Genomic DNA, 9,719 nt, shown 5'->3' with positions numbered 1-9,719 from the left:
TGACACAACTGTTGAGGCTTTCTGAAGTCGTGCGCGAACTTGTACACGTGTCACGCCTGAAGCCCATATGCAAATGTCGTCTGCATATACGGAGAGTTGTACGGTTCGCGGTAACGAATCAGCGAGACCAACGAGCACCAGGTTGAAAAGGGTAGGGCTGAGTACTCCGCCTTGCGGTACACCACGACTGGTATAGCTAGATGGCGTTGGTCCATCTTCAGTCAAAATAAAGAAAGATCTTCCATTCAAATAGTTGCATATCCAGCAAAAGGTGCGTCCACCAATCCCTACAGCTTCTAAGGCGTCCAGAATTGCATGATGATCTACATTGTCGTACGCACCTTTAACATCAAGGAATAAGGCCGCAGTGATGCGTTTCAGGTGTTTCTGGTGTTGTACGTATGTTACCAGGTCGATAACGCTATCTATTGACGAGCGGCCACGTCGAAAACCAGCCATTACCTCTGGATAGACGTTGTAAAATTCCAGGTACCATTCTAACCGTGTAAGGATCATTCTCTCCATTACCTTGCCGACACAGCTGGCCAGTGCTATTGGACGGTAAGATGACAATTCCAACGGGGATTTGCCAGCCTTGAGGAGAGGAACAAGCCGACTGGATTTCCACGTTGTAGGGACCAGGCCGTCACGCCATGATGAGTTGTATAGGCCAAGAAGGGCATCTCTGGCCTCCTGACCAAGGTTTGCAAGTGCAGAGTATGTGATGCCGTCGTGTCCTGGTGACGAAGATCGCCGGCACCCAGCAAGTGCGGCCTCCAGTTCTTCGATGGAGAAAGCAGCGTCCATACGAGGATCTCGGGAGCAAGGGGGCACTATGGGAATAGGTGCGCAAGGTGAGTGCGTGAGCGCCGGACCCGCGATCCTTGCGCAGTAATCTTCGGCTACCTCGACTTCTCGGCGTCCTTGATGTAGGGCTAAAGACTTAAATGGACGACGCTGTTGAGGAGCACTGCGAAGTCCACGGATTGTTCTCCAGACAACCGGCAGAGGTTTACGCGGGTCGAGAGACTCACAAAACGATTTCCAGCGTTGATTTTGCAGTGCAGCAAGGCGACGCCGAATTTTCTTTTGAATGCGTCTGGCCTCTCTAAGGTCGTATAATGATTTAGTCCGCCTGTACCGTCGCTCCGCTCGCCGGCGGATTGCACGGAGACTCTGTATTTCCGAATCAAAATCTGTGTATTTCTCTAATGGCCGATATGAGCGCATGGCATCCTGCATAGCCTTGGCGATCTCAAATTCTAGTGTGGATGAAATGCCTTCGTGGCATGCGTCTTCCATAAGTGATTTAAACACGGGCCAATCTATTGTTCGTATAAAATTTGATGGAACGGATTTGGTGAGGCCTTTTATCTTCAGGTAGGTAGGAATGTGGTCGCTGCCGTGCGTTTCTATATCTGCGAACCAATGGACGCAGCGAGTGAGGCACCGCGAAACAAACGCTAAGTCTAAACAACTACTGTATGTCTGTCCGCGCAGAAACGTGGGACTGCCATCATTTAGACAACAAAGTTCATGGTCGCAAGCAAAGGACACGAGGTTTCTTCCTTTGGAATTGATCTTGTTGCTTCCCCAAAGTGAATGATGCGCGTTGAAGTCCCCAACAACAATCCATGGACCAGGTGTCGTATCTATAATGTCACTCAGTCTCTGCCTATCGAAACGACTTGATGGAGAAAGGTAAGCGCCCACTAAAGTAAACGCAAGTTTTTGTTTTTTCACGGTCAAACACACATACTGATTAGTGTCATGTGGCCGCACTGGATGAACAACATAAGTCAGGTCACACCGTATGTAGATGGTCACTTTGCTAATGTCAGTACAAGTCGATGACACATGAGGTTCGTAGCCTGAGATCCGGACGGGTTTCTGTAGCTTCGGTTCACAGATGACAACGATGGGGAATCGATTGGTGAAAACGTAATGGCGAAAATCACTCCGAGATTTCAGGCCGCGGGCATTCCATTGCATAATAGATGCTTCCTTGACTTGTCTGAAGAACGGCTGACGCGGTAGAGCCATTGTGCTTGCTACTCGAGGCTCGCAAGAACCGGATCCAGGCCGTCCAGCACTTGTAGTGCACCTCGAGCAGATGGCGTCTGCATGTCGTTTATCAACACGCGAATGACTTTCATTAGAGATTTTATTAAGGCGATAACTTGTTTGTCTTGACTGCGCACGTGATCGGAGCCCTCATTGGTTCGTCGGTAGTCCACCGTCGACCTTTGCTGGGCTGGAGGACTTAATGTCGGAAGTGCAGGCCAGTCGTTTGCAGTAGAGGTATTCACTGCGTCATCAGACACCGTGTTGGTAGTGTGGGTGAGCGCCTTGGGAGCACCAGCCTCAGGAAGTATCGTCTGTCTTGCGACGGTATCAGTATTTCTAGACGAAGATCGTCTACGGCGACGGTGGACACTACGCCGTCGTACTTTGGCGGCGGCCTCTCTGTGAGTTGAGTTGTCTCTCACCATTTGTTTTAGGACTTTCCGCTCTGTCTTGTGTCTCGGGCAGTCTTTCGACGACGCTTCATGGGGACCAGAGCAATTGGCACATTTGAAGTGAGTCGCACGGCAAGCATCTGCGCTGTGCTGCTCAGAGCATCTTGCGCACACGGTCGCATTTTTGCATATGCCGCTGACATGCCCGATCTTCAAACAATTGCGACATTGAAGTGGTCTTGGAACGAACGGTCGCACTTGATGACGAAAAAATCCAACTTTCACGTGGGACGGCAAGCTACCTCCCTTGAAAGTTATCCTCACACAGCGTGAATCTCCTAGGCGACGGATTTCAATAATAGGCACATCTGCCGTGGCGGGCTTGACCAAAATAGGCAGATCGTTGTCGTCGATTGACTCGTCGACATCATAAATCACACCTGATATAGTATTGCTGTCCTGTGGTATTATGGTGCGAACATTTATCTTGCCCAGCATTTTCACTGTATTCAAGATATCCAATGCTGCTCTGTTCTTTACGTCAACCGCGAGAATGTTCTTACGGGTGTTAATTCTCATATCCGTGATCTCATTTGGAACAAGAGCCTCTAGTGTTATAGATACGGCTTGCCTGTTTAGCCGATTCAGGTTGTCGGTCGGCGTCTCGGGTAAGAAGAGGATGGTATGAGCCGCGTCATGGGCCTTTGCTGCCGCCGTCGTCCTTGCTGAAGACGAGGAGGCAGTGACGATTCTCCTCTTTCCTTTTTTGAGAAGCGTGAGAAGGAAACCATAGTGCCCAGCAAGACGGACCATGGCGACGATGGCTACGAGATGGCGCCAGAGTAGCGCGCGTCGTTAGGGTGCTTTTAGATGCGCTCGCTCTCCTCCGCTCCGTTCGCGGGGCCGCGCGCATCGAGTCGCTCTACGCGTCGCCTGTTCACCAAAGCATTGCGTAAGCGGATATCTGTCTGCGGCGACTGCTGTAAATCGCGCCCACGCGTCAGCCATGCGCTGCCTCTCGCGATCTCCCGATTAACGAGACAAGTCGCACCACACTACGCTTCGTTTGGAACGTGCCACACGAGATAGATTGTCCGCGCCAGCCAATATATCGCGAAATAAGAACACGTATAGAACGGCGCTCAAATTTCGTATTAGGGAGTATCGTAATTGTCAGTGAATTTTTTCCCTTGCTTGTTAGTGTCCACTTAATAGTGAGGCGACACATTTCAATACTATGCGATTCCTAGTTTAAGTGCACGCGAAGGGATGATTACACAATGAGACGGGTGCCTGTGGTATCACATCTTTGGCTATAGGCGTGCAATCTTTGTAGACAATTCCGGGACCGTTTCCAGCTCTTATTCAAAGAGTAGCATGCCAATTTCCATGGGGCTTCCTGCTCCTGTATTCTTCATTTTTATGTGTGTAAGCCTATGTCACATGGCCGAGGTGATGAAAGCACGGGTAACATGTTAAACAACCTTAGTGACTGGTGATAACTGGTCATGTAAGAGGGTCATCCTGTAAACATCTTGAAAAAGATTGACTGATGTATTTATTTATTTATTTATTTATTTATTTATTTATTTATTTATTTATTTATTTATTGCTTGGCTTTTACGTACCGTATAGGTGCACTTGCTGGGAAAGCCCCAAAGTATACTTTTCTTCCCACAATCTAAGACCCCATTTTCCTGCTCGACACATCGGGCAGCTGGACTACTTCTCTGCAAGAACTTCGCACTAAACTGTGGCTGCCACTGGTCGCCCACATAAAGCGCGTTAACGGGTCAGTAAACTGGACTAGGCACCACAACCGGAAGCTCAGCTGGATTCCGAAGGCGAAGAGCCGGACTAGGCATGATTAAAAAATAAAGTGCTTTTCTCTTCTATGGCAATTACCTTTTGGCCGAGACCAATGTACCCCTATGAACTTCATGGTACAGCATGGCGGCTGTACAAAGCACGGATACAAGGACAAAAACGACAGCACAAACGCCTCGTCTACGCATGGACACTGCTCACCTATAGGTACTCGTATACAGGCACACCTCGAGCGTTTTTCTGCAACGGGCTAACTCGACGTTGCACGTGCTACCAGCTCGGCAGCCTATCTGGCCAGTGACGAAGCCCTACTAAAGAAGAAAGTCATCAACGGCTTAGTAACGGGGCACGTTCCTGTTCATCTTGACTGCGTCGGAAGGCCCGTGTGTGTCTGTCATCAGGGAGCCGCCTGCCGCGCGCTGCGTCAACGAGTGACAAACCCCCGGCAGGAGTGCAGAGGCGCTCCCTCGCGGAAGCTCCGAGGAGGAGGTCCAAATGGCCCCGTCGCTCAGCGAGGCAACCAGGGCACCCGGGGTGCGGGCGCTGCACCGGGGATCGAAGAGTTTTCGCCCGAGTTCCGAGCAGCAGAAAACAGCGCTCCCCGCAGGTCCCCCCCCCCCCGTTCCCACCCCCTCTGGCTAATTGCACGCGACACCTGGGATCGGAGGGTAATTCCCGGCACGCCACCTCCGCCCCCGCGTTTATTAAAGCAACCGCCGCGCATCTATCTCCCTCGCCTCGCGCTGCTCAAGCCAAGGCAGGCGCTTCGCTGCTGCTGCTGCTACCCTGAGACAGCAGAGGCAGTGGCAGAAGCAGCAGCAGCAGCAGCGGCAGCAGCAGAAGACCCGGCGTACCCTCGCTGGCTCGCTCGTGCTTGCCTCCACCCACGCCTTCTCCATCCTCTTCTTCTGTTTCTCTTCATTGTTTCTCGGGGCAAGTTGGACCTTCCGCTTCCTTTTTGACTGCCATAACTCCCACTTCTTTTTTTTCTCTCTTTCTCTCCAGCCCTCCTGATTTTTTCCCCTTCTCTTCGTTATCTTACCCACGTGTAAGTATAGTTGAACGTCCAGAGGAGAGCACCCTTGGAAAAAAAGAAGGAGAAAAAGACTGTACACGACCTTTGCTGTTTTTTTTTCTCTCCCCCCCCCCCTCATCTTGTTCCTTTTCGGGTGCGTTGTCAGTGGAGTGCTCGTATGGAAGCAAGAATGTTTCGGTAGCTTTTTTTCTCTTTGTTTTTGTTTCCATTTCTTGCGTCTGCAATGCGAAAGCAAACGAATCTTGACTGGCGTGGATCCGCTGCAAATTTTGGCGTTTCTTCTGTCACGGCCTCGGCGCCTTGTGCGTCCCCAGCGAAAGGTCATTTTCGTCGCGCGTCATAGAGAGCGCCAACTTCCTAACATTATCACTCTAAAAGCGACCTCCTGGCCGGAGTAAACAAATCAGAGAGACGTTTTTTTTTTACTACGCTCTGCTACTATGGATAGAATGAACGCTCGAAATGAAAGCCTGCTTCGTCGTCATATACTGCCAACAAAGGGGAAACTAGGTGAGGGATGTGGACTTATAGGCGTACAGGCCCGTTCACTTCTGTGTGGAGCGCACGAGCAGCCAGCTAGGCGGCCCCTTGGTACGAGATGACGAGCCCAGGTGTATTCTCGGCCACACATATCTGTGTAGGCCAGCATAACGTAAGAATTATTTTCGCTAGATTTTATTACTCTAATAGGGTCCAGCGTTCATGACCCGCCGATCGTGATGCTAACGTCGGCGGGGCGACACCCGGACCAATGAAGGAGGATTGTCCGACTCTCTTACGCCCGTCATGTAAGATGAAAAAAAGGGGAAATAAGAAACGCTAAGGCATAAGCACACGAACGAGTCCACTATACGCGTGAAACCTTATATTTTCAAGCTGTTCCAATCTCAAGGTAATTCTTTGACATACCGCAGTATTCCGAGTTATTGCCCGCCCCTGAGTCCAATGTCACCTCAACTTTTCCATCCCCCCTCTCCTTTCTTTCCGCTTCCAATGTGTCGATTCCATGTACAACACACATGTTGAAAGCTTACAGATCCTACGAGTTGCATTTACTGAACGGCACGTTGCTCTTTCCTATTATTGTCAATATACTGATCAACGTGCTTTCCTTATTTTTTTTCAGGCTTCTATACAGTCTGCCATATTTCTAGTGAGAGGGCACATGTGATTTACGCCTCATAAAACAGCAAATCACCACCGGAACTGATGCTGCTGCCATCGCATCACCAGAAATTCGAGACAGTTTTGAAGACCAAAGCACTTAAGTTATTCTCTGCGGCCGCCTTAATTTGCATCAATCTGATAGCTGCATTCAGAACATGCACGTAAAACACTTGCTTAAATGTGGGCAATCGAGTACTCATTGAGCCACATCAATTTCTTGTTTCATTGCTTGTTTCTAAAACTTCTTAAACAGCCAGGCCTGTATCGCATCAATGCCTAATACGCCTCCCCTCTCATTTCTTCGGGAATATTTGTTTCAGTTCAGTGGAAGCAAGTTGACTTGCGCACATCAAAACGAGAAATTTTCTTGGGTATTTCCCAGACTCAGACAGCTTACGTACGCAAGCCAAAGGCAAGTCGTTTGCATCCCCTAGCTGAAGACTATTAAAAGAGTTAAGGTGTTTAGCGATGACGGCATATTCCAATGTGCGCCAATGAATTCAGATATAAAATTCGTCCCTGAGAAGGTGAGGCACATGTTGAACTTGTAGCATTGTAGTGCTGCGAAAATTTTGTTTGGTTCGTGGATTCTGCGTGAGTGCTGCAAGACACTACGGTGACTATGCTGCAAATTTCGTTTGATGACGACGTTGCCGACGTCTGCGAAAAGACGAAGCTAAAGAAAAAAAATGAAAGAGAAAATATGTACCGCTGGATTCTTTATCGGAGTAGAACCGTTATATAAATGGGACACTGACACAACTGCTGTAGCTGACGTATAGATATATTTTAAAAAATGTACTGTGAAAGCCACGCGGGCTATCTGGCCCATGTGGCGTCCCAAATGCACCTATAGAGGTGGGGACGCCTTCGGGTTGGGGACAAACATCCGAAGGCGAACAAACACCAGAGGGGACAAACACCCGATTCCGCATAGCGCGATTCCGTCTTCGTGGCTGGAAGTAGCTAGAAAAATAATTCGCTAATTTTACCAGAAATATTTTTCGGTTACTGAGGCTGAGACACATATCGACTGTAATAATTGTAGTGCGTTATTTTTTCAAAGCTGTTCCACTCGAATAAGTATTCAATGCTACACGAAATATGTAATACTTCATTGCCAGATGTTTCCTATCATTCCATCAGGCAGCTTCTCGGAATGCGTGTTGCCGACGATATGCGAGCCCGTACAGTTGTCCAGAATGAAATCGTGACAAAGAGATAAAGATAAACAAGAACAAGTAAAAACGGCACAGCCACTCTTCGTCGCCTAAAGAAGGCTTCGGTATCAAAGGCCAGACATATCGAACCGTCGAAGCTTTTGGATGTTGCCGATGCCTCGTCATGCAATGACTTGCCGCGGTGGCCCAGTGTCTACGGCGTTGCGCTGATCAGCTCGAGACCGCGGATTCGATCCCTGCCGCGTCGGTCGCATTTCGATGGGCGTGAAATGGGAAAAATGTTCCTATCCTCAAATTTAGGTGCACATTAAAGGACCCCAAGTGGTCGAAATCAATCCGGAGTCCCCCACTACGGCATGCCTCATTATCTCCAGCCAGGTCGTGCTTTTGGCACGTAACACCCCAGCGCCTAATTTAATTTTTAGTAAGAGCCTAATGGAGTGGACAGTGAGAAATAATATTGCCGCCGGGTGTCGTAAGGACGCGGCTAGAAGATGAAGAGGTATTGTTGAGGACCTTCGCTGAGGCTACGAGGAGACAAGCACAATTCGTCGCACCAGATCGGTTCGACTAAAACAAAAGGCGCTTGTTTCTCGCCCAGTTATGTGATAAAATTAAAATTCGTTTTTACAGCGAAGCTGTCTATGGCTAGGATTTGGAAAAAAATGAAGTGCCCGAGACGTTGTCAAAAAACAAATCACTGGGTGGACCGATCCTGGTGACAGTGCAGAAAGGGTCTAACCTCAATGGCACATACCTCTAACTCTACTAACTCTAACCTCACACGCACAGACGTCTAACTCACAGACGCACAGACCTCTAACTCGCCCTTGAACTACCCTTGTCGTACGTGGGACCCAAAAAGGTCCCAGACACAAGGGTAAGAGCAGATGCTTGTGAAAATGTGTTTTGTGCAACTTTTTTCTTTTGAAAAAGTTGCACACAAAAAAAATTATCTGCGCGAACCACGCAAACGCGATAGTGTAACTGCTCGCGCGTTCGTCATCGTCGCCTTTTTCAAGAGCTGGCTCCGTTGTGCAAGAAACTATCATCAGCAGCAATGGCTCGAGCGTCGTTGTTCGTTGCCGCTCATCATCCCAGCGTAGAAACTTCACTTCTTTCGTCGTAATCGGGAGGCCGCGTTTACGGGACTATGAGGCATTCATTGTCTTACCTGATGGACACGTCTAATAACAGAGATGATACGCGAATGTGTGTGCGAACCTATATCGCCACGGTTACCACAGATTAGGACAATAAATATCTTGGTACCTTTGTTCAATGTTCTGGGTCACCTCTGTGTCGTGCGCTTAAACAGCACTGGTCTTCCATCTTCACGTGGTGGAAGGACTCTGAATTTTTTTTATACGTCCTGAAGGAGAGCCTCTCGGCATCTGCCTGCTCGTTCGAGAAAAGAAGCGATTCCTCTGACTGCTCTTTGCACACAACTGGCTATGAAACACTAACACAACTGGTTAACACAACTGGCTCTGAAAAACGATAAACAATCAATGCTCACATGTTCACAAAAGGTATTCGAAGTTCCTTGGATGATGAAGTATATCTACCTTGATATTTATTTAAATGTATGGTAGATTATATTGTAATGACTGTGGGCTATATTCATTATGAAACCACGAAACACAGCAGTATCACTATTTCTTGTATTAGCAGAAATGAATTTTAATATCAAAGATGCAATAGACACGAGGAATGTTTTGAAGTCAGTATTTGAGAAATAAAACGAGTTTAAAAGGCGAAAAGTGTAGAAATAATCTGTTTTGACAATTTTATGCTTTAAAAAATCTGGGTGCGTTGTCTCCAGAAAACCCATGTTTCCAATGTGCAGAATAATCTTCTTTTGCAAAGCAAGGATTTTCATAATATTGGTCTTTCCTGTAGTCGCTCACACTAAGCTACAGTAATTTAAATGGGAACAAAATAAGGCGTAATAAATGTTAAGTTTTGCTTTGGGTGGAAGAAGACACCGACATCGAGACAGAACACCTGTGACAGCAGACAGTTTTTTGCAGATATTTTCAATATATT

Source organism: Dermacentor albipictus, chromosome 2 (genome assembly GCF_038994185.2).
Source record: "Dermacentor albipictus isolate Rhodes 1998 colony chromosome 2, USDA_Dalb.pri_finalv2, whole genome shotgun sequence".
NCBI lineage: Eukaryota > Metazoa > Arthropoda > Arachnida > Ixodida > Ixodidae > Dermacentor > Dermacentor albipictus.
Note: the sequence above shows the minus strand (reverse complement) of the source record.